The 26,366-nt window shown below is 45.4% G+C and overlaps 1 protein-coding gene across 1 annotated transcript in view; it reads left to right on the top strand.

The window, feature by feature from the left end:
• The window catches only part of FBXL2 (F-box and leucine rich repeat protein 2), an 838,595-nt gene that overhangs the window by 101,633 nt on the left and 710,596 nt on the right, over positions 1-26,366 (top strand). The window lies entirely within an intron of this gene.

Below are 26,366 nucleotides of genomic sequence, written 5' to 3'. Positions count from 1 at the left end.
TACATGATACAACCCCAATGGCAAGTATGTAAATGAACACATGTCCGTCACACACACACAATGGGTGCAAGTGAATGTGATAACCCATATCATGACATGCATGAAACCAAGAGATAATACCACACATCGAAGTATGAAGAAAAAAATGTATTAAACACAACATGAATGTAATCTAAATCCAACACACAACAATGGGAATAATAAAAGAAAAGCTGCATGTCCGTAAAAGAATAAAAAACAAGAAATCATAATCCAAAGAAATCCAAAAGAAAAGGTGTCCAAAGTCACAGTCCAACAAAGCGAATCCAATGGAAAAAAGAAAGTGAAAACCATTGCTCCATGTTGAAAATAAAAAAAGAGAACAATCCAATGGTGAACTATGTACAGATGAACAATCCAGGGTCCATGAGCCCAACTGCTGAAATGAAACCTATCAAAAATACTACCTAATAAAAAACTATATACAAAAACATGGTGCATTGTCCAAGCGCAACCAAAATAAAGAAAAAACAAAAGGAAACCTAACACTATCTAACTATATACAATGGCGGCGGGAAAGTTCAGCGGCTCACTCTCTGGTGTCCCGGGCCAGGGCATCATCGAACTCCATGTCTATTTGCCGGAGGCGGGCCTCTGTGCTGGCCCCCGAGGTCTCGCAGGGAGGCACTCGTGGCCTGTTCCAACTCCCTGCGAGTTGCCTCGAGGCACTCTGCCCGCCTCAAAGCCAGACACATGGAGAACTCCGCCCTGACCATGGTCAGCCGCGCCTCTTCCCCCTGCCGCCGCTCCGCACCTATCTGCTGGCCCAACCGGTGCCACATGGAAGACACTCCCATTCCTGGGTCCTCCTGCCCTCTGGCCGATGCCTGCCCCTCCGATGTTGATGACCCCGAGCCATCATTGCTCCCACCTAGAGCCTGCTCCTGCTGCTGCTGTCCATGTGCCGTGTCTGATGGTGCCTGCACATCCTCCGTCAGCTGGTCTCCAGTTGTGGTGTCCACCCCTGCTGGGCTGCTGACTCCCGACTCTGGCAGGGATGTAAGCTCCACCAAGCTGGCTGTGTTGGTCGGGCCAGGTCCACAGTGGGCCCTGGTGGAATCTGGGCCGGAAGACGGTGTGGAGGACAACTGGCGCATAGTCTCCACAGAGGAGGAGAGGTCCGCCAGAGTGCGCGACACATGTAGGAACCCACCAACCAGGGCCCCTCCCAGCAGTGCCACGTCACGACGCTGCTCTCCATGATGGTGTGCGTTCTCCGCCCAGGAAGAACGCACGTCATCATGAATGACACGCGTGTGCAACGCGACACCAACCAGGACAGAGCCCATACGTTCATGGGACCCCTCGTCTTTAGGTAGTGGAGAGGCAGATGACATGGCACTCTCCCCTACATGCGTACGGGCCTGGGACGGGGCCTCCCTGCTGGTGCATGGTGGTGCAGTCACAGGGTAAGGGACAGCGACATGCACGGGCCCCTCCGTGGTGACCTGTGCTGCCTCCTGACCCTGGCCCTGGACTGCACCACTTGCACCAGTGGTACTACCCCCACCAGGCCCCATGTGCGGCTCAGTAGCGGGCTCCTCCTCCTCTGTGGAGACCACCAAACTGGATGTCTCCACACCGTCTTCCGCCATTGGAAGCCCCTGTGGGGGCTCACCCGGCCCTTCCGCCACAGCCGTTGTGGCAGACGCAGCACCAGCCCCCTCGCTCCCGGATGATGGTAATTCCGGGGAGGGTGGCTGGGCCTTGCGTCGCCGCCCAGTGGAGGCATCCCCGCTGCTTGGCTCCACAGGGCTGTCTCTGCCCTCTTCTTCACTTGACGCTGCGTAGAGGGAGACATAGAACACAAGCATCAGGGTACAGTACAAAATACCCTAGACAGGAAGCAATAACACATGAGTGGCACTGTCAAATGTCACTTCCATCCTGTCATTCCACAACACATGGGTGAATGCACACAACACACATGCAGAAACAGTCCCGGTGCCTGCAATCAACATCAAAATCCATGTAGAAGGGCCCCTGTAAACCAAGATGTTGCCTTCAAAGTCACATGCATCCATGGTGTTTCAAAGTCACACACACACTTCTCAGGCACACACACACACACATGTGCACCATACATGTACATGACATCAGCACCCATTCCTCATCCCCCCCTTCATGTCCAGGAACAGAGACAGCCATGCTTTCATGTGTGCATTCCGCATAGAGCTCCCCATGTTGCATTAAAACACATGCACCAACCATGTGGTTCACACATAACTGGTCTCACATGCATGGCCATGATGTCCCTGCACACACACATCCATACATGGCCTATGTCACACATACAGGCAAGCATCAGACTACCAGCACACTGCAACATGCCCTGTCTCACACAGCAATGCTTGGCCACTTACCGCTCAACTCCAGACGGGTCTGCCTCCGAAGGATCTGGGCGTGGAGCGCTGGGCCTATGCGTTTCAGGCCCCTCATCTGGATGTTACTCGTGTGCCCGGCCCCCCTCCGCGAGGCGCCAGGCCTTGTGGAGGGTCCTGGACCTGAAGTCCTCCCAGCGCTTCTTGACGTGCTTGATGTCGCGGGTTGCCACCCCCTCCGCGTTGATGGCAACCACTACGTTGTCCCAGATCCTCTCCCGTCCTTCCTTGTTGGTGCGTGATGTTCCGAAGAGGGCATCATAATGCCCCAGGACATGCTCCACCAGGACACCAACTTCGGTGGCAGTGAAGCTGGTGGCCCTCTGCCTCTCTGGCTGTGGGTTGCCAGTGGTGCCAGATGGAGATGTGCCCGACATGGCAACCCCAGAGGCAGGAGTGGGTGGGCAACTGGGTCCTGGGCTGTGGAGCGATGGTATCCCAGTCAGGAGTCTTCTGTTCCAGCAGGGGTGGACACAGCAACTGGACCTCTGCAGATGGCTGATGTGCAGGCACCAAATAGCAGCGCACGTGGGCAGCAGATGGCAGGTGGGAGCGTGCTCGGGGCTCTGGTGGGCAGGAAAATGGCCTTCATGGCATGAGCATGGTCTTCCGTGTGTGTTTGCGTGGCCAGCTTGATACGGAGTGATTTGGCACGTGAAAAAATTGCACGTCAGCGTGTAATTCGAGAAAAGGCCCTTAGCGCGTAAGCGGGTCAGCACACGTACGCGATTTCATTGGACCAAAGGCCCTTAGCACGTAAGCGCGTCTCTGGCGTATCGCGCACGGGTGTTGCCCTTTCGCGTGTAAAACTTCACGCAAACCCCAGAATACAGTACCCCACTCGCACAGGGGTCTTTTGCTTTTAAAACTTCAGGCGAACCCCAGGAATACACGTACCCCACTCGCACAGGTCATTTCGCGTGTGAAACTTGCCGCGCACCCCCGTAATACACGTACCCTGCTGAAATTGCGTGTGAGACTTCCCACAAACCCCATTTATACACATACCCCACTCGCACAGGCCCTTTCGCGTGTGAAACTTCCCGCAAACCCCGTAATACACGTACCCTGCTCCAATCGCGTGTGAAACTTCCCGCAAACCCCAGTAATACAAGTACCCCGCTCGCACAGGGCCTATCGCGTGTGAAACTTCCCGCGAACCCCAGTTATACACATGCCCCACTCGCACAGGCCCTTTCGCGTCTGAAACTTCCCGCAAACCCCGTAATACACATACCCTGCTCCAATCGCGTGTGAAACTTCCCGCAAACCCCAGTAATACACGTACCCCGCTCGCACAGGGCCTATCGCGTGTGAAACTTCCCGCAAACCCCGTAATACACATACCCTGCTCCAATCGCATGTGAAACTTCCTGCGAACCCCAGTTATCCACGTACCCCACTCGCACAGGCCCTTTCTCGTGTGAAAATACACGCAAACCCCAGTAATACACGTTCCCCCGCTTGGCGTTTGCTGTTTGGCAGCCCTGTAAACTGGTCCAGGGTTAGCGCAGTCCTTTGCGCTGGATTGGGGATTTTGATGGCTTTTCCTTGTGTGAGGGCGTTCTTGGGGGCGTAACTGGCGCTGCTGCAGGGTTGCTGCACCACGGCTGTTTTTGGAGGCTAAAATCCATGAATACGCTGTGCACAGAAATCGATTTTAGCGCAATCGATTTTAGCGCACGCGGCTGGCGCAGACATTCGCACGCGCACACTGTGCGCCAGCCGCGTGCGCCACTTGTGCGCAAATTTCTATGAATTACCCCGTGTAATGGGCTCCTCAGTGTTCGCAGGATTTAGCATGGAGCAATAAAGGAATACCCTTGTATATAGTATCTATAGATCTTTCTTCCACTTTTGATTTGGTGGATAGACGCTTACTATGGGCAAAGTAACACAAATGGGGCATGCCGGCAGACCTGCTGAACATCCTGGTTCACCTAAATACAGACACATCCATACAAATATGATAGTCATGAGGGTGTGCTATCTGACAAAGTTCATACCTATTTGGGATTAAGGCTGGGCTGCTAACTGGTCCCCCTGCCTGCTTAATCGTTATGTATCGGATATTGCTGATCATCTTAAGAATGCAGCATTTGTCTATATCATGGCTGGCCTATGCAGATGATTTTATTCTTTTTCATAATACCCCCAGCGGTTGGGAAATGCTTTTGAGGAGTTTATGGGAAAAAAACATTTTGAAAATCAACCTGTTAAAGACGAAAGTTACAAGATTCTCCAATATTGTAAATTTGTATGACATAGACAATGTAAGACTGGAGATCTCTTGTTTATTTGGGTTTTCCTATAACTGCTTGTCCCAATGAAAATATCCATAGGGAAAATCTAAAAAGAACAGTAATGTCGGCCTCGCAAATGGTAAAATGGGAGATTTTCCCTGATATTTGTTCTTAAATTCTACACTGATCAAGTTATTCCTTAATTAATTCATGGCCTGGAGGTTACATCTGCCTGGAATATGGACGAATTGGATTACTATGAGGCGTTAATATGGAGAAAAATACTTTTTTTTTCTTTTACCAAATTGTGTTCCAATGGTGGCTATTTGTCACAAATTAGGGTTGCAATCTGTTAAAATTAGAGTTGTATAGAAGCAGTTATTATTTTTCAGGAAAATGTTATGCCCTTCGCCTGATTCTCTTTATGCAGAGTTGCAGAGTTGCATTCTATTATGAATAAAAACTGGGTAAAAGAATTCATGCCTTCATTACTAAATGATTCAGGATCTAGAACTTACTAATAAAACTTTGATACGCAATCCTTGTGAAGTCAAAATAGTCTTGATACGTAACTATTGGACCGAAACCCGTGAGGCTCTGTAAAAGTATGCTCTTTTTGCTCATTTAAGGGCGGGCACAAAAAAACGGGCATGAGGAAACACATTTGTTGAAATTTCCTGGCGTTGCTTACAGATTGCATTTTATGTGGTTGCGTTTTAATGTTCTCCATACCAAAGAAATTCTGTGCTTACGGAATAAATTGCTCAATGAATTAGCCTTTTGAAGATTCTGTAATAACGTGCAGGAGATAGAAAACCCAAAGCACTTGATTTTGCAATTTCCAATTCTCTTGCCACTTCGTATTCTGCACTTTAAGAACTTTGTTTAAAATCTTTGATTTGTGGAATCAGATAATTATGGCATCATATCCTTGGGGGCCAAAGTGTCTCATTGGTTTTTGCAGTCCTTAGATATATGCCAAATCTTGGCTTATCTTGAGCTTCAATGTGATATCACCAAAATGTTTTTCCATACGCTTATTTAGGAAGTGTATGTTACGGTTAGTGAATTCAGGTGTTTCAATCATAGTGTGGGATTATCCCTGGGGAAATTCTTTTTTTAAAAATTGATATACATTCCATATAACTGAAGGAAATGACGCTGCAAGGCAGGCAGGTTTAATATGCACTAGGACTTTAACCACTAGTTATGTAACTGGTAGGCAAATTTGGATCTTGGAATCCTGGGTTATTTCTGTTCAAATGTTTACATTTGCACAAGTCACTTTGAATCTCTTGTCTAGAGATATACAGAGCAATTCTTTTTTATATATAGGGCATTTTGTAATTATGTTCCTTAGGGTGATATGACTGATTGTTTAGTAGAAGTTTAGTGATAATGTAATATGTAGTTCATCAAATGTTTTTAATAATGCAATTTTGATTGTAAAGTTTTGCTTTAAACCACAAACAAAAAATAATAATAATAATACATTTGCATTAAAGTGGTGCATGTTCTTAAAAAGGGATGGTTCCAAAAATGACCGAAGCTGGTGTGTCAAGTTATCAAAACTGGCAGTGTGTGCATGCTGAGTCTTTGAGAACTAGGCTCTGCCTTCATGCAGGATCTCCTGAGATATTTGAAACTGTGTGCACTGATATATCCTTTGGTGAGTAAAGAACCAATACCGGAATGGGGGATGTTGGTTCCACCCCCCTCTTTTATTGAAATCGGGCACACAGAGGACTCTTGAGTTTTGCAACTATATTAAAGTTATGAATCTGAACGTTGTCTGTGCCGTATGTTAAAGGTAGTAGGTTGATGATCTTGTACATAAACTAGATGAAGTGTATTTGGAGTAAGCTGCTTGCTACACCACAATCCATGTTATTCCAATTGGGATACACAAATGGTCTTTCAAGGAGAACAGCCCATGGTAGATTTGTTAAAAGGGGACAGCAATGCTATTTCATTTCCTCTTCTAATTCCCATATGAGTAGACCTTTTCGACTGACTGACATAATTTATGGCATATGCTGTGCTTTGTAGTGGAATATGCACTTTTCTAGCTCCATGAAATCCCTACAGGGTGGCTGTCTGCTAGATACAGGATTGCATGGTGGATACTTTAAGTTCAAGGATGCTGGATCAATATCAATGGATCTAAGGGCTGTTTTTAACTTTTAAGCGTATTTTAATACATTTCAAACACATCTGCTGGCTCCATTATCGAATATGCAGCTTTAATTTGCATGCATACACATTTGCCAAATCGCACCCAGTGTAAAAGGGATTTGAAACGATAAGGAGCCCGCTGGTGAACTATCTTGCATAAGTGCTCTATATGGACCCTGAGACCAATATGGAGTCGGTTGTGGTTAATCTTGGTTTCATTTTCACATCACACTTTAAAGGGTGACGCTAGCATTTTCCTTGTTTTGTGTGTTATATAGGTTTTCTTTTACCGAATGCGGTTAGTAGGACTATAATTGAGAATTGTGGTTGCTTTTGTGCGTTGCTTGTTGAAATCTGAAAAACTGAGAAGCACTATTTCAATCCGTGGCTGCTTTTGCGCGTTTATTTTTTTAATCCAGAAAATTGAGAAGCATTATTTCATCTACATTTGAACAACTGCAGAGTACAGTTGTGATACGCTCTTGTGGGAAAATTACTCACTGTGCCCAAGATTCCCAGATAAATGATTTCCCTTGCTACAGGGGACTACATCTCCCAGCAGCCCTAGTTTACATGACACTTCTGGCACGTCAAAGCCAGTTTGTACCGGTTTGTGTGGGGACGTCAGGCGGAGGTTACTGAAAACCTGCTGTTCGTCTCTCTGCGTTTTGGTCAGTTATTGGTGAGTAGTTGTTCAATCAATCTCTGTACTTCCCAAGCAATTCACCATCGACGGGCCATATGGTCTAGGCAGCTCAAGAAGTTATTGTTCAGAGCTACGTGGAAATAGCCCATAAGTATCTCTTGGCAACTACGGTCAAGAGTCATTCATCCATCATAGCGGAGGATCCCAATGACCAGGAATCTACTTGTCTGTCAGCACCATCCTGTACCGACACTAACAATTGGTCTGTTACACTTGATCCGTTACCCAGAGGTGCAAATACGGTATATTTTGCTACAGGGATAGATCCGAATCCTGTTACTTTTCCATTACGGTCCACAGCAAAGGAATTAACAGATGCTAGCAAAGCAAATAAACATATAGACATCCCATGAGACTTCGACTAACTTCTTGCCACTCTCAGAGTCACATTTTGTAGGCTTAGAAAGCTCCACTGCTTCCACTCACTTAACTGCGCCCACTCATTTGACAGTCAACTCAATAACGAAGGCGCTGTTAAAGACAAACAACCTAACTGGTAGTGGGTTTACTTTAACTCCCAATCACCATTAACCATTTCCGTACGTTACCACCTGTTACAAAGATATGTGTGGTAACACAATAAAGCTATCCTTATAAAATACAAGATCTATGAATAAACATGCTTTGGACATAAATTATTACATATTAAATAATGACATCAATGTACTTTGTATCACGGAAACATGGCTTAAGGATTTCAGCGGGCCTAAAGTTAATCTTGCTAACCCCACCTCCAGGTTAAGTCAGCTTCTCCCAGAACAGAATTTAAGGAAGTGGGGGTGGTGGGACTTGCAATAATAGCTAAGAAGGATTTTTCATTATTTGAGGTACCATGCACGTGGAACAGATGTGAAACTATACATCTTAAATCTACACCGAATCATAACACCTGTATAAACTTCATTTTGCTTTACCGTCCTCCTGAGGACATGCCCCTTTTTAACGATGAACTCATACAGATTTTGGGTCCGTTAAATAAACCTAACTGCTCAACAGTTTTACTGGATGATTTCAACCATTGGTATGGAGATGTTACGGATGGAGAAGCTCGATCTTTAGAAACTAATTTGAACAATATTGAAATCCATGTCCACAACATGTATGCAACCCATAAAAAAGTTAAGATACTGAATTGGGTTGCATCCCACAACTTAGACATTGTCATAACCAACACGAGACCTTGTGTATGGTCAGACCACCTATGTGTGAAATTTACCTTTCAGTCCCCCAGGTAAAACGGACATAAAGACTAATCCTACAAAGAGGATCCTTAGTAGAAATTTTTTAAAAAAGGAAACGGATCTTTCCAAAATGTATGGAGCCGGTACTGAAGGTCACTAAGGACTCAGACCCCCCAGACATTCTGGCCGCTTCTTATCGGACGATCTTGACAGACCAATGTGATAAATTAGCCCCTAACCACAAAAAGTGTTTTACATCTGATCTTAGGGTCCTCAAAAAAGCGAAACGACAGGCAAGGCAGGTCCTGGCTAAAATCCAAAACTGAGGCTGATAAACTACTGTGGCATTGCAACAAAAAAACGTTCATAGTGCTCAAATAACAAATGCAGAAAATAACTCCAAACCTTTTGAAATTATGAGAGCTCGTGAAAAGCCCAAAGCACAGGTTCAGCTGTTTACTCCAACTACTGCAGATTGTTTTAGGGCTCAACAAGCCTTTGGAAATAAAGTAAATAATGAGAAAAAATCAAGAAGGATGGACCCTCCAGTTAGGTGGTATACACTGACGAGACAGCAAGGGATGGGGGTAAAATTGGCGTGTGCGCAAAACATCAATCCCATCCTATAAAATTCACATTTCATCCCATCAGCATGGTTGAGATGGAAGATGTTCTGAGAAAACTACACCCCACATCATGCTTTGTGGATATTATCCTGACAAAATGAATTCTTGACAACATCAAAATATTTTTCCCATTTCTTATAAGATGTGTTAATTCCTCATTCTCACATGTCAGTGTACTTGAGGACATCAAGTAAGTCATTCTGACACCATTGGTGAAGAAAACAGGACTTAGCCCAAGGGACTCAACTAACCTTAGACCCATTACAAACTCATACTTCTTACTTCAAGTAATAGACAAGATGGCCTGTATTCAACATCAAAAACACTTTTTGAAGATGACACTCTCTTACATCCTAAGCAGTCCGGCTTCCACCCGCATCATAGGACTGAGAGTGATTTGTTGGACTTGCAGCCCAACATGTTTAACATCATGGATCAACGGAAGGCAGGACTGTTGGTTCTACTAGACCTCTCGGTGACCTTCGACCTTCTGGATCATGACCTTCTTTTAAATACTCTATGCACGTTGGGTCACTGCTCAGAGAATGCCATCTGCTGGATTCAGTCATTTCTGAGCAACAGGAGGTCTGACGTGCGATCGGAAAATGCTGCCTCTACCCCGGTTCCAATAGTTTACGGTGTCTCTCAGGGTGTGAGTTTGTCATCTGTTTTAATCAACATCCATATTAAACCACTTTGTGACTTATTGGCTCACATCGGTGTGATTTTTACGAACTACCCCGATGATACGCAGCTATTGTTTGAGCTCAAGGGGATATACAAAACAGATACGGGCAACCTTCTGTCCATTTACGTCATTATCAAGCAGTGGACGTCAGTCAACTGGATGTGTCTTAACAGCATTAAAACCGAGCTTCTAATATTCGTCTCTTATCAATCCAGGTCAAAGCTCTCGGCAAACTATTCCACCTTCATGATTGAGGATAGTGCAATCCTGGTTCTCTATAAAGTGAAAACCTTGGGCATTCTCATGAAAACATCATTGGGAGCAGATTCTCAGGTGAACTGTATCTCAAAAAATTCACATTATCATTAAAAGCTGCCGAGACAAATAATACATTTTCCCTCTAAAGAAATGGTATCCCCCTTGCTCGACCCACCATTCTACCTATTATTAACTCCTTCTTAGGGGCCGCGAGCAAGAGTAGCATTCAGAATTGCAAATACTATAAAACCCTGCGATTCACATCACAAAAAATCTACCACGCAAGACCCACATTTCTGAAAAACGGGAGGAGCTACATTGGCTGCATGTGACTTCTCGTGTACAGTTTAAGATGCTCCACCTTACTTAAAGGCCAACAGTACCCCTTTCGAATACTCCCTCTCTCACATGGTCAGGGGGTGACCACAACTGTTTATATATAAAGGAGACAGTTTCAATAATTTCTAAATTGCTGATCTATACAGACGGTCTGATGCAAACAAACCCTCCCTGTACCTCTAGGCTTGAAAAAATAGACCAAGTACGTGATGCTTGTCCACAGTATCAAAACATTGTTTTAATAAAGTTTTACACAAAGATAAAAATCACATTAAAATGTTTTGCATGAATATGACCCCACACAACAAAACATGGTGGATATAAAGACAGTACAAATCACTAATTTAACATACATATAACCACATAAAATAGTAAAAAACAGTACAAAACACACAAATGGCTTTAACAATTCTTCCAAACCCTGAGATGTTTTAGTTCTTTATTGCACTGATTGCACGAACTTTCTTCAGGGGAAGAACTCAATTTTCTTAGTCTCCACCATGTAATCCGGGGCCACACATAGAGGTTTCAATATTGCTCCTAAAGCCAGAATGTAAAGAAAGAGGAGGGTTATTACTATATATCACCATCATCCATCTTTGATAGTCAGTAAACGTAAAGCATAGCTCAACAACCCAGTACACATGCTATTTAATTGCAATGTACTGGGTGAGGTCCATGGGTTGCTATCAACCCTGCCTCACAAACTCTGAAAACAACTACATACCTCTTTGTATAATATTAGTTGTGCTAGTGACACACTACACCCTTAAGTAGCTGCAGACTTCAAATATCAAGTCTATATAGCTTTCTTCATTGCTTCTAAATAGCCATAGCCCCTGACCAGTGCTGCAAAGTTAGTTGTATGTCAATCAGGGACCACGTACAACTAATCCCATCACCAAAACACCACTGTCAAAACAAATCTTCTCACCATCATGTGCCCTTCAGTGTTAAGAGTGAGAACTGAATCAAACCCTACACCGATAGTAACACCACCACGTGTACACAGGCGTGCTCTGCACCAACAACTGTGCTGCAGTACTACTACCCCCATCCCCACACGACATCAGTCTCAAAAGTACCTCCTATTCAGTAAATTGCTGCCCGCAGGGCTTCCACCGTAATCCTTTCACAGCAAAGACGGTTTTTCACTGAGACCACACATCCCAATTAAGGTACCTTTAAACAGTAAGAGTAAACATCAGGCAACATGTTGTTTCCTAAAATCACGTACAAACGTGTTAGGGAGAATTCTCTGTAAAGGCTAATTTGCCAAACCTAGTGAGTCCCCCAGCAGCTTTGCTGGATTTTTGGGGTTTAATTTTTTCTCCTGCTAAGTGTGAGACTCTTTTACTCCCACTCTTAGACATGATTTGAGGTGTTCCTTTGACCTTGAATGTGTTTTATGGGCTATGGGGTCTTTTACTCCATAGGGCTTCATGTGTTTTTGGTATGTGTGTTACACATCACCCTCCGTGCAGTAACACAGGGGTGTCATGGTGACCCCCAAACATAGACTCTATACCCTGGGACTGACTACGGTCTCCCAGGGCATGTAAAGTCACCATTGGCTTTTCTAGTCCTAAATTGTGAACAGAACCAGTACAAACCATCATATTGTGGACCTACTGGTAGGGGCAATTTGATTGCCCCTGGGTCTGTTGTTCGAGGGGGCACTGCCAGTCCCCCCTGATCGAGTTTTGGCTGGTGGCAGTGGATACTACTTTTTATATTCGACCGCGAATAAATTCCTATGGGATTTTCCCATTGTTCGAGGCTACCACTTTTTAGCATAGCCTCAAACATACCGCCGGTTTATTAAATTAATATTAATTCACCAGTTGGGATTTTTTGCCAGAACACAGTGCCAAAATGGCGTCTGTGTTTGCTTGTGTAACTCTAACCCAAGTCGAGCCCTTTATACCACTTTTTGGCGGGCTTCTGCACAGAAGCCCTCTGTCTGGGTCTACAGGATGTGTGGGAGGGAGGGTTTAGGCACCCTGGACTGAGTTGCTTCGGCAACTCAAGTCGCACTCTTGTGTGATTGGCCCATTGGTGAGCCGCGCGGTTCTCCACTTAGCATGTTTGAGTGACAGCTAGGACTGATGAATGGGGGTTTTCTGCATAAAAGCAGGGCTTTGGGGACTGGAACTTCAGAAGTCACCACAGGTCCTAAAGAATCCGAAGAGGGAGAAGCTGAGCCGACCTGCAACGACGACACCACCGGTGGAGCCCTGCTGAACCGCCTCACCAATTCCCAACGGCAGAGAAGATCTTCATCCCGGAGAGTCTTCTTCCTTTGAACTGGTGGGGTTAACCAGCTCGCCCTCTTTTTCGCCTTCCTGGATTGTCTTGTGGTCGAATCGCCCGTGCCAAGAACCACGGCGGCCAGATAGCCACGCTTCACCATTAACGCGAATAAAAGGGTAGTACCATTTAACCGAGAAACTCTGCGGCTGGTTTCTTCCCTGGCAGTGCAACGACCTCCAGCTTTCCTCCACGTCGAGATCTCCTCTTCCCCTGGACGAAGCACCGACTTGCACCCGCTGCCAGGAACAACTGCCCCCGCTGGAGCTTTCTCACCATTTCAGGTACTGTGTTCTGCCTGGTTTCCCTTGCAACAGACTGTTCAAGGTGTCCCGTAAATCCTTTACTCTCTATCCTGGGGTGACCTGGGACCTGTTAACTAACTTTTTTTGAACTGATCCAACTCCTTTTTGAACTATCTGCAAAAATTCCTGAAAGTATAATTCAACTGTGTGATCTTGGACACATTCCGCCTTGCTCTCTCCAAGAGTGGGCCTGGTCTATGAACTTTCTCGCTCTACAGCAGACTCTGCCTTCCTTGCCTTGCTGTGGTTCTTTTAAAAGTGTTGGTGTTGTGTGCTGTCCTAATTCGGCCTTTTCCCTCCCTTTTTAACTAACTTATTGGAGTCCCATCTTAGGTTAAGCGCTCACCTCTGTCTGCAAATAAGTGGTGTTTTAACTAAGACTTGTTCAATAAGTAATCAGGGATGTGTATATATATTGATAGTGACTGTGTTTTGAACTTGCTTGCCATGTTAGTGTTAGTGTATTTTTACAAGTGTGTTTTTAAATAAATAATTATATACTTTTATACCAAAGCTCTAGTCAGTGTTTGCTTGTGCTGCTGTATTTTGGTACACTCTATATACTGCCTAACTCTTCTTGAGGGAAGTCTGACTGCTCAGCCACAGCTACCAGGTAAATCTGGGTGGTACAGACTGCTACCAATTGGGTTTACTGCCAACACCTGTTGTTTTAAGCCTTTTGCAGTGGTCCTTAAGGGAACTGCACAGGTTTCTGCCTAACACTGGTGTACAGCGGTGGGATTTGTATTGAGTATACATTTTAGTGTGCTTATAGATACCTTAGTGCAACTAACCACAAAGCTTAGAACTAAAAAGTTTATTTTCTAAACCTGTCGACTATGGAAAGTTATAGTCAAGAGTCCCTCGCTACAAAAACTGCTGATTGTTTAAGAGTTCTCTGTAAGCCTAAGAATCTCCTGACTAAAGGCAAGAAAATGGAGCTAATAGAAAGGTTGTTAGCAAACCAAAGTCTGGATGGTGGTTCAGAGGAACCTACCACTCCAGCAAATGTAGATAACAGTAATGATATTGATATTGATCAAAGTATTGATAATCTTGAGTCAGAACCAGAAGAGGAGGGTGAGGCTGTTGTAACTGTCCCCCATAGGCCTCTATCTGCTCTACCAGCTGTACCTACTGGACCTTTACCATGTCCCACACTTAGTCCTCAATGTCTTGATCTAGAGAAAATGAAACTTGAATTGGAGTTTAAGAGACTTAATGCTCGAGCAGAACAAAGACACCAAGAACTGAATCAAGAGCTAAGCCTCAGAGAAATGGAGCTCAAGCATGAGCTAGAGATTAAGAAAGTGTCTGTTGAAAATGCTTCTCTCTCCGGATCCTCTAGGAGTACCAGTCCCAAAAGACCCCGGATGCCTAAAGACGTTGTGGGTATGTATGAGCCTAAGTTGGATGTGTTGGATTGGTTGGCTATGTTTGAGTATAATCATGGGCTCCATGACATCTCAGGGAATGAGTTACTTCCCTGGTTGTTCTCTAGGCTCCTCCCTGTTGCATCTGATGTGGTAATGGAGTTGGGGGAGGTAGATAGAAGGGATTATGAATGTGTGAAGCTAGCTTTAATAGCTAGATTTGGGAAGACCCCTTCCCAGTACCTTAAGAGGTTTAGGACCCTCAAAAAGAATGATGGTACCCCTTGGGCTACCTGGCTGAATGAGTGTTTGAAAAACTTAGAGGGATGGATTAAGGGTTACAAGGTGAACACTTATGAGGGAATGAGAAATCTTGTAATGATGGAGTCAATTTATGATGCCTGCTCTCCTGAGCTCAGACAGCACTTGGCTGATTCAAAGGAATTAGATTCCAGGAAGCTAGCTAAGGCTGCTGACTTGTGGGTTGCCAACAGGGCTACTCGCAAGGATTCAGGGGTCACTCAGAAAAAGGATGAGGGAAAGCAGCCACCAAAAGGGAACCAAGAGACTTCTAATACCTCCCAACCCAAAGAGGGCCCCAAACAACAAAATAACCAGGGTAAGCCCCAGGGTAAACCACAACAGGCTAGTGTACCTTCTGGTCAACAACCAGAAGGAGGTTAGAACAAGCCACCCTTCCAGAGAGCATTTGGAGTATGCTATGTCTGTAAGGCAACTGACCACATCAAAGAAGATCCCAGATGTAAGGGTAAACCTTCAGGGATCAGCACAGTCTCCTTAGCCTTCACTCCTGAGGAGGAAGTCCAAATGGCTAGTGCTCACTTTGAAGTCTTTGCTGAAGAACCTTTGGGTCTTCAAGCAAGTGTAACAGTAGAGTCCATGGGTCTGGTTAGCAATCAGAATAGGAGTGTGTACAACTCCATACCAGAAAACTCTAAAGTTTATTATATGGACAGTGCTCTTGTCAATGGCCAGGATACTCCTGCCAGGCGAGACTCTGGGCCAGCAGAACCGTAGTGGATGAAAGCTTTTTCAGGCCTGAGGATGTTGCTAAGGCACCCAAAAGTCCCACTAAGATGTCTGGAGGCCCTGTCCAAATGGTTCCAATTCTACCAGCCCTCATTCAGTGTAATAACATGACAGGGAGGAGTCCTGTCAGTGTTCAGACAGAGGTGCCTGGGAGAGTCCTGTTGGGGAATGATCTAAGAACTCTAGGAGTAGTATCCAGTACGGAGTGGCGGTGAGTGGCAGTCTTGCAGTCTCCCCTCATCTATCCAGTATTTATTCCAGTTCAACTACCTTGGAGGTGTGTTTCCTGACTTTCCTGCCTCTACATAAACTCTTTTACACCGTGGAGCGGACGGGGAGTGGCTGTGAGTGGCAGTCTTGCAGTCTCCCCTCATCTATCCAGTATTTCTTCCAGTTCTACTACCTTGGAGGTGTGTTTTCTGACTTTCCTGCCTCTACATAAACTCATTTACACCGCGGAGCGGACGTGGACGCGGAGTGGCGGTGAGTGGCAGTCTTGCAGTCATACCAGGCAAGACGGCAAAGGCTGCAAAATCAGTCCCCCACCCCTGGACGCCACCCCTTCACCCAGAAGATGCCACAGGACGTTGCCTAAGAAGTCCTTGTAAGACGTCTCCAACTAAAACCACAAACACTGTACACCCCGTACACTGTACAAGTATTACACAAGAACCCAAACAATCCCTCTCCACCCAAATTGCCAAAAAACTGGTAACCCTTCCTAGGAATTGGAATGGAGTCAACGCACATTCAGCATTCAAAGCATGCAGCAAAAAACGTTCCTTACTTCAAAAAGAAGCAGCTGCCTTCCTTCGTGAAACCAACATTATCCTGGATGTCTCCTGTGACGAACAGCAGGTCTGTCCCGTGGCTCCTGCCTCCCCGCATGCTGGCCCGGTGCTCGTTGGAGCTCCGCGGCCCCTCGGAGGGGGGGCCTCATCGAGTTCATCAGCCCTGCCAGCTGATGCCTTGCCGGTGCGAACCGCGGTGGCTTCCGCTGTGCCCGGAGCTCCGCGGTCCCCCAGAGGGGGGGGGGGCGGTGTTGAGTCCTCTGGCTCCGACAGCTGGTGCCCTGCGTGAGCGAGCTGCGACGGCTCCCGCAGCGGCTGGAGCTCTGGGGTCCCCAGGAGGAGTGGGCGGCATTGAAGTCTCTGGCAGCGCTGAAGCAGAGGAGTGGAGACTCCGTCTTGGCCCAGGGAGGCCTGGCAGCTGGTCAGCCCACAGGGGGTGGTTGCAATCGAAGACGCAACCTCGCTGAGGAGCGCCCGCCTGGAGGTGGGGCTTCTCCAGGCTCATGTGTACCTGCAGCCGTGTGCTCAGCCCTGGGCTTGGGAAATGAAAGTAACAACGATCCAGCTCCACCAGTTACCGTATTAACGGTAAAAGCACAGATCCATGGCAAGCTATTGATAATGTCGTCTCTCGAAGAGCAGGGACCTGATGAAACCAACGTTACCTCAATGCCTCATACAACGCCCCAGGAAAAGGGGGAAAAAACCACAGATAATTTTAAAAAAAAGAACTCGTACCACAGAAGATCAAATCGAGGAAAACCTTGAGAAAGGTAAAACAAATAAGCAAAAAAAATCCTCAGTCAAACAAAAGACTACAGAAAAACAAGGCAAATCCCTCAAAACTGGCCGTGTTGGCCCAAAACGTGTAAGAAAGGGTACAAAAAAAACACAGCGCCCTTTAAAACTGCTATCAGATTTCTTTTGTAAGCACTCCAGAGCCATCCAAGAAAAATGTAAAGAACTAACAGACACTGAAATAGTCGAGGCGGCAGATAAAACTACACCTCCCTGCAAGCAACGCAGGCTGGTTGTAGCCCAAAGAAAATCCTCCCTACCAATTTTAAAAGGAAACCATTATCTAGCGCAAAATATAGCCCGGCCAACTGGCAATTTACAGAAAAACTCACTCCTGTAAGTGCACAAACAAACCCGGCTGAGTCGTCTGTAGAGCTTGCTCCAGACCAAAACTCCCTTCCAACACCGTCTTCAACAAATTCAATGACAATTGAAGTAACTGACAAGCCCAAATCTCCGGAACCCACCCAAGAAGAACCACAATCCTCTAACTTCAAAGAGCCGGAAGCTGATCAGCAAATTCGGAACCAGCCTCAAGCGGCAACACAGGTGGTGGAGTTCCAAACTCTGCCAAATAGCCCGAGTACACCAACGCGCGGACGTAATGATACAACCAGGCCAACTCCTCTTCCGCCTCAACACTTGACATCTAACTGCGACCTAAAGCTTTCTACAGGGGAAAGTGAAAATCACAAAGATCAAGTTCTTGATCCCCTTTTCCCAGCCCTAGAAGATCCACGTAGCTTTAAATCGCTTGTAGGAAATGAACATGGAAACAAGTACCCTTTGAAATCCAAAAACAGACTCCAGTTTGAGAAAACTTTAGACTCTCTCTACTCAAACTTAGATAATTATAATAGTCAAAGAAGATACTCCTTGGACCAACCAACTAGAACCCTGTATTCTGCTGGCATTCCACTTATGCGCCCTCCTTCTCCAATTAGAGGTAGAACATCCTCTCAAAGTTCCACAACTCCAAAAGAACCACAATCAAAAAAACCTGACATGTGCACCTTGATGTCAGCATTAACAATAGCACTTACTCCATTTATGAAACTATATGAAACAATTGGTGACACTTTGAAAGACCACACATCTATCCAAGCTACAATGTCACCTAACTGACTTTTCTCGAAGGTTGCATAGTGGCCTTAGAAGCAAAGAAAATTTCTGCTGACAACACATTGTTCCAAGATTCACCTCCAACTTTCTCCTTGCAAGAAACAGCATTGAATACGAGATCCACGGCTTCTGTTATGCCTCCCACAAAATCAGAAGGAACACAAACTTCACCATTAATTGACTTAACAGTCCTAACGTCTTCTCCGATCCAAAAGAGCCAGACTCTTAAAGAAACTACAGAAGTCAATCCCACCCGTAAAGTAAACCTTCCTTTTGAACCTATTTTTCAACAAGTGCCAGATAAGAACAAAGAGCTACCCCCTCAAAAACATTCAGCGTCCCTTCTGAAATTGAAGACTAAAGTAAAAGACGATCGAGAGTCACTCAATGAAGTAATTGAGACAATCAATCAATACCCAAGAGGGGTCTAGGTCTTCTTAAACAACGAGGACATGATGAATATCACCCAACATATTATGGTCTCACCAACAAGTCCACACTCGTAGCCCCAAGGTAACCCCGATTCTGCCGCAACGCCTCCCCACTCATACTTAGAAACCAACGAAGAACCAGAGAATCCTGAATCTCCATTCTTGACCCTCGAAAATCGAAGACACCGAGTTATCAAGAAGCATAACGTCCTACAAAAGCCTCCACCTACTTAGCTTACACCAACCTCTCAGCCCAGATCAAACCTTCAAAAACATGAGGGAAACAAGCGAGACAACCACACCCATCGGTGGAGGGCACGACATGAATACAAATTATGCAGAAGCTATAGGGACCACAGAGTAAATGCCCAACGAGAAAAAACTCCAATCAGAGACCATATAAAGTCAGCTCCAAAGATCACATACAAATCCAAAACGGATAAAAACCAAATGAAACCCCAAACACGATGGATTCTAAAATTAGAGCAGATCCCTGGGAACTATGATGAAGTAACGCTAAACAGAAGAGCAGTCATTGACCTATTCAGTTTTATTCCGAAACTTTGCTCGATAACATCTGCTGACCTTCAGATAGTTAATCCAAGTCACTACCATTCTATGGCGATCTCACATCTATACATAGCATCACCGTCCATCAACAACCTTCTAAGATCAGCATTAGAAGACCTGCTAATAATGGGCTACGACTTAACGGAATCCTCGAGAAAAATAAAATCAAGTAAAAACCGGGAATGTAAAGAGACCCACGAGTCAAAAAAAGAAAGTGAGCGGTCTAGATCACCACACCAAAAACATCGCAGTGCACCGACGAAAACTAGCACTTCTCCAGGGTCTGGGGCAAGTCTGAATAAGGCCCACCGGAAAGCTGAATCATTAACACCTTCAAAGCGAACTGTAAACTCTGTAAAAATGGCCCACAAAAATCCAAGCCATCATGACCCCTCAGTAACCCTAGGCTTTCAACCTAGGTCCACAATCCAAAACGAGCTTTGTTCTGTCGCGCCTGCACCTCCTCCAAGCTCCTCATTCCAATCCATGTGGTCGTGGCTGCCGAAAGCCTTAAAGATAAATCGACAAAAATGGCCATCCAAGAACAAGACCTACTACAACTCGAGCGACCCTTGGATATCAAACGATCAAGATCAAATAAAAATGTGTTCATGGAACACACGAGGCTTTCTTCACCTAACAACTCCTGGCTCTATAAACCTAAGCGAGTATGACATTATCTGCCTTCAAGAGACATGGCTACTCAAACCTCCTTCCCTTGACGGCTCTGAGACGCATACAGTCCTGGCCAAAAAAGGATCTACAGGACGCCCAACAGCGGGCCTACTTATTGCAATCCGAAGTGGATGAGGTTTAACCGAAATCCAAAAACTGAAAGAGAACCACTTCATGCTGATGGTGAAGTTAAATTGGCTAACAAGGGTTGCAAAAACAAATGGAATACATACAAGGAAGATAGTTGTTATCACAATTTTTTGGAACCCTGCCACCATAGACTGTGCTAAATTCATCAGCACGATTGAACTGGAAATCGATTGGGCCCAAGCAAACCACTAACTTGACCATATAGTCCTATGCGAGGATCTTAAAATCAACTGCCAACCCCCGAGTGACAACACTGCAATCAAATAAAAAAAACAACCAACGGACCAGAGGTCAGCCAAATGGCAAAACCTTATGAAATCCAGATCATTCGCCAACCTCGATCAAGTTTTGTCGACCCAAACAGATTACCAACTTGGGAAAGAGCCAACTCTAAATCAACAATTGATCATATCTTCGTGTCACGATCCTTGTTACCGCAAATGACCTCATACACAGTTGTAAGAACATCCGAAAGTGACCACAACCTCTTTGAAACAACTTGGGCCTCGAGCCCTCCGATCAACCAACTAATGAGCGCAAACATTGAGGTAACAGCGCAAGGAACCAGACTCAGGATGACAGAAACGGCAATAACCTCTATAACATCGTCCTATAAAGACCTTAACAACCAAGTACATCAGATGGAGGTGGACTATTGATGGAGGTTTGAGTAGCCATGTCTCTTGAAGGCAGATAATGTCATACTCGCTTAGGTTTATAGAGCCAGGAGTTGTTAGGTGAAGAAAGCCTTGTGTTTTCCATTGCTGACCATTTTCAGAGTCCCACAGGGGAAAAAAAAGCAATCTATGACTGAACAAAAACATTCTTACGACAAACTGATTGCTGACAAAAAGAGAGCTCTCAGGAAAACAAAAAGGCAAGCACGAAAACTTGACTACCAGCAGGCTTCAAGCATCATCAAAGCAGCCAAAAAACCTACAAATCATGGCTGAGAGGCCTTCGTCATATACTCTATCAACAAGATGCTGAAAACATCCTTAAGGCTATAAACGGCAACCACGGCAGAGACTTTTGGTCTCTTATTCATTCAACAACACCAGGGGCTCAACCGTTCCAACTTAACGGAATTGGTCAATCGGCTTGGGAGACATACTTAGAAACTCTTTTTCAGAGCCCAAAAACTACTCAAGTGATTACGGATAACCGCGATACTCCCTGGATCCGTTTGGACAACATTGAGGACATTCAAGATCTGATCAAAAAATGTAAACCATCACGCGCCCCAGGCCCCGACGGAATCACCAATTTAGACCTGAAATCACATCCAGAAGCTTGATCATTCCTGAGCCTAATCTTTAGTCGTTGCTCCTCCACCAAGTCCATCCCTCCATCATGGACATGCACTAACGTAGTGCCCATCTACAAAAAAGGAAACTGGGCAGATTCAGCCAACTATCACCCTATCGCCCTTCTAGACCCTATAGGCAAACTCTTTGGGTCTCTTCTCTTACAACGTTTCACCTCGTGGGCCAATAAAGCTCCCTGCCAAGATAAACTGCAAACTGGCTTTAAAAAGAATTTGGGCACAAACGCAAACATCCTCATCTTGAGCTCGCTTAAAAGCAAAATCCTGGAAGGTCGACCTCGACTATTCATCACTTTTGTTGACCTTACCCAGGCGTTTGATAAAGTTGATCGTTCAAGATTGTGACTGAAACTTACCCAATGGAAATGCCCACCTGACCTACTTGCGCCAATTAAAGCCCTATACTCCAACACGTCCATGCGGGTCCGATTGAATAAGCAAGGGACCCTCTCTGGGGAAATAATTACGGCCAGAGGAGTTAAACAGGGTTGTCCATTGGCCCCGGCTTTGTTTTGGACATATCTGGGCGATTTCCAGGAATCCGAAAAATCGGTGCAAGCCTTTCCACCAAAACTCAGAGACCACCAGATCAGTCGCCTGCTTTACGCTGACGACCTAATTCTTTTAGATCACACTCCAATAGGCTTACAACGCCAACTTACCAACTTGCAGCAGTGTATGGCGGAAAATAACCTGGAAATTAATGAAGCAAAGACAAAAATGATGGTCATTGAAAAAACTGCGAATAAGAAGGAAAAGATCACCCTCCACTTGGGTACGACCACAATCGAGAGAGTCATCAACTTCAAGTACCTTGGTGTTATTTTGGACAGCTCACCTAAAGAAAAAGCGATGCATGAGGCGCTTCGCGCTAAAACCACAAAATTGACAACCCAAGGGAAAGCCATCGACATCAAATTTGGCCGATTCTCAATCATACCAGTCAGAGATTTCTATAAAAAGGTGGTCATACCATCCTTGGCCTATGGCGCGGATGCCATGCCAAACCTTCCTGCAGATTTGTGGCCAAAACTAGAAGCAATTTTCTGGAGATCAATTCTTGGTCTCCCAAAATCAACACCCATCACATTGATTAGACGCAAACTGAGCCTCTCATCTTTGGCAACTAGAATAGACTGCAACAACGTCCTACTATACAGGAAATGTATTCAGAAAGACTTGCCTTACGCCTACCGCCTGATAAATGAAGAAATCCGGCTTGGCACTTGCCAAATGTTGACAAGATGGGAAATCAAGAACTTGTCCGTCCTAAATTCAGTCGAAAGTAACATGGACGAGCTCATAACCAACCCAGTAAAAGTTATCAAAAGGATCAAAGAGCTCGACTGGGTTAAGACAATTGAAACTGCAAACAACTACAACATTTCCAGTCACCTCCCCCCGTTTATCAAGAAGTTGGACTCTCTACAATCCTACCTAAAGCTTTTTCCAAGTAGGTCGGCGCGTAACTACCTCTTAAAAATCCGACTGAATTTATTGGAAACGAATGAAGTTTTGGCTACAAGACAACTATCCTTAACCAGCTGTTGCCGAATCTGCAAATCCACAACTGTAAAGGAAACGATCCGCCACCTCCTCCTGAACTGCCCAGCGACGCGAGAAATTCGTTCTTTATACTTGAAAGACAGTTTATCTAACTTCACACTTCAACATGCGGAAAACAGTTGGAATAAATTGATCGGAGACGACAAACAGAAATGGCTCCTAGCGACAGTCAACATCTTTCAGTACATTTTCAAAGTAATGCTTCCAGCTCAGAGCCTAAACATCGCTCCAAGTACACCAACAAACTAATTTTCCTCATAACTTTCTCCTCTTTCTTTCTTCTTTTTGACTATGGTCAGACTTTTCTTCTGTGTTAGTAAACTGTTTTTCTTTCTTTTAGTTTGTTGTACGGTTTTTCAGTTTTTTTCTTTTTCGATCTACTTGCCACAAAGACTAATTTTTCTTTGTAAAAAAATCTGTAGAGATTAAAAAACAAATAAGAAAATTTAAAAAAAAGTATCCAGTACCCCCAGGCCTCCCAGTATGGAGACCCAGAACCAAACCAAATTGGCTAGAGAGGCCACCTTAAGGAATCACGCTAAGCCTATGGGAACCTCTACGGAGAACCCCACTACAAGCCCTGGTGTTGGTAATTTGACCTCTGACCCAGGCAAATTGCAGGCTAAAATGTTAGGGAAATGGGAGCCCGAACCAAGCTCCATCATTATTCCCCCAGTTTTAGAGTCTGACTCCCCCTGCTTCTGAGGAAGAGGTGGATAGACCAACTGGACTCCTAACTAGGCCTAAGAGAACTGGTCATTCTCAGTGCTGGTGGAAAACCAGAAAAGAAAAGTCTAAGGCCAAAAACCTTCAGACTGTTGGACCTTCTACTGAAGACTCCAACTCAAATCCTAGTCTTGGGAGTGAAACTCCTAAAGTAGGTAAGGGAAGATGTAAGCTGAAGGAGAAGCATGTACCTTGCTTATCTCCATCCCCTCCAACCAAGAGGCCTAAAACCCAACCTTCTCCCAACAGAGAGGTGGTGAGGAACTCTGGAGGCCCCTCTAGATCTAAGGGAATCCTTTATACGGGCCCCTTGAAAATGCCAAACACAGGTTCAGAGGTTGTACCAACTTCTGAGGGACTGGTCAACCAGATCCCCTATAGTTTTAAAAAGACTGATGTCCCTCAAAGGGTTTGTAGGTCATATAGCTCACAAAGGAAAACCTTTGATTTGACCATCGAACATAGGTCAAGGTGTCACCACCAAAATGCTGATGGTCTCTCTAGGGTGTTTGTAACCGACTAGAGGTATGAGATTCATCCAGGAGTGGATTAAATCCTCCTGTCCCTTAGTCTGGGGGGGGGGAGAGGGGAGTGTTAGGGAGAATTCTCTGTAAAGGCTAATTTCCCAAACCTAGCGAGTCCCCCAGCAGCTTTGCTGGACTTTTGGGGTTTAATTTTTTCTCCTGCTAAGAGTGAGACTCTTTTACTCCCACTCTTAGACATTATTTGAGGTGTTCCTTTGACTTTGAATGTGTTTTATGGCCTATGGGGTCTTTTACTCCATAGGGCTTCATGTGTTTTTGGTATGTGTGTTATGCAGCACCCTCCGTGCAGTAACACAGGGGTGGCATAGTGACCCCCAAACATAGACCCCATACCCTGGGACTGACTACTGTCTCCCAGGGCATGTAAAGTCACCATTGGCTTTTCTAGTCCTAAATTGTGAACAGAACCAGTACAAAACATCATATTGTGGACGTACTGGTAGGGGCAATTCGATTGCCCCTGGGTCTGTTGCTCGAGGGGGCACTGTCCAGTCCCCCCTGATCGAGTTTTGGCTGGTGGCAGTGGATACTACTTTTTATATTCGACCACGAATATATTCCTATGGGATTTTCCCATTGTTCGAGGCTACCACTTTTTAGCATAGCCTCAAACATACCGCCGGTTTATTAAATTAATATTAATTCACCAGTTGGGATTTTTTGCCAGACTCGGTGCCAAAATGGCATCTGTGTTCGCTTTTGTAACTCTAACCCAAGTCGAGCCCTTTGTTCCACTTTTGGCGGGCTTCTGCACAGAAGCCTTCCAAAGTGGTGCCACTCTATCTGGGTCTACAGGATGTGTGGGAGGGGGGGTTTAGGCACCCTGGACTGAGTTGCCTCGGCAACTCAAGTTGCACTCTTGTGTGATTGGCCCAGTGGTGAGCCGCCCAGCTCACCACTTAGCATGTTTGAGTGACAGCTAGGACTGATGAATGGGGGTTTTCTGAATAAAAGCAGGGCTTTGGGGACTGGAACTTCAGAAGTCGCCACAGGACCTAAAGAATCCAAAGAGGGAGAAGCTGAGCCGACTTGCAACGACGACACCACCGGTGGAGCCCTGCTGAACCACCTCACCACTTCCCGACGACAGAGAAGATCTTCATCCCGGAGAGTCTTCTTCCTTTGAACTGGTGGGGATAACCAGTTCGCCCTCTTTTTCGCCTTCCTGGATCGTCTCGTGGTCGAGGCCCGTGCCAAGCACCCCGGCGGCAGGATAGCCATGCTTCACCACTACCGCGAATAAAAGGGTAGTACCTTTTAACCGAGAAACTCTGCGGTTGGTTTCTTCCCTGGCAGTGCAACAACCTCCAGCTTTCCTCCACGTCGAGATCTCCTCTTCCCCTGGACGAAGCACCGACTTGCACCCGCTGCCAGGAACAACTGCCCCCGTTTGAGCTTTCTCACCATTTCAGGTACTGTGTTCCGCCTGGTCTCCCTTGCAACAGACTGTTCAAGGTGTCCCGTAAATCCTTGGCTCTCTATCCTGGGGTGACCTGGGACCTGTTAACTAACTTTTTCTGAACTGATCCAACTCCTTTTTGAACTATCTGCAAAGACTCCTGAAAGTATAATTTAACTGTGTGATCTTGGACACATTCCGCCTTGCTCTCTCCAATAGTGGGCCTGGCCTATGAACTTTCTTGCTCTACAGTAGACTCTGCCTTCCTTGCCTTGCTGTGGTTCTTTTAAAAGTGTTGGTATTGTGTGCTTTCCTAATTCTGCCTTTTCCCTCCCTTTTTAACTAACTTATTGGAGTGCCATCTTAGGTTAAGACTTGTTCAATAAGTAATCAGGGATGTATATATATTGATAGTGACTGTGTTTTGAACTTGCTTGCCATATTAGTGTTAGTGTATTTTTACAAGTGTGTTTTTAAATAAATAATTATATACTTTTATACCAAAGCTCTGGTCAGTTTTTGCTTGTGCTACTGTATTTTGGTACCTAATGTGTATAATCTATATACTGCCTAACTCTTCTTGAGGGAAGTC

Source organism: Ambystoma mexicanum, chromosome 5p, assembly GCF_040938575.1.
Source record: "Ambystoma mexicanum isolate Mex_15411 chromosome 5p, UKY_AmexF1_1, whole genome shotgun sequence".
NCBI classification, from domain to species: Eukaryota; Metazoa; Chordata; class Amphibia; order Caudata; family Ambystomatidae; genus Ambystoma; species Ambystoma mexicanum.
Note: the sequence above shows the minus strand (reverse complement) of the source record. Positions and strands in the feature narration are given on the sequence as shown.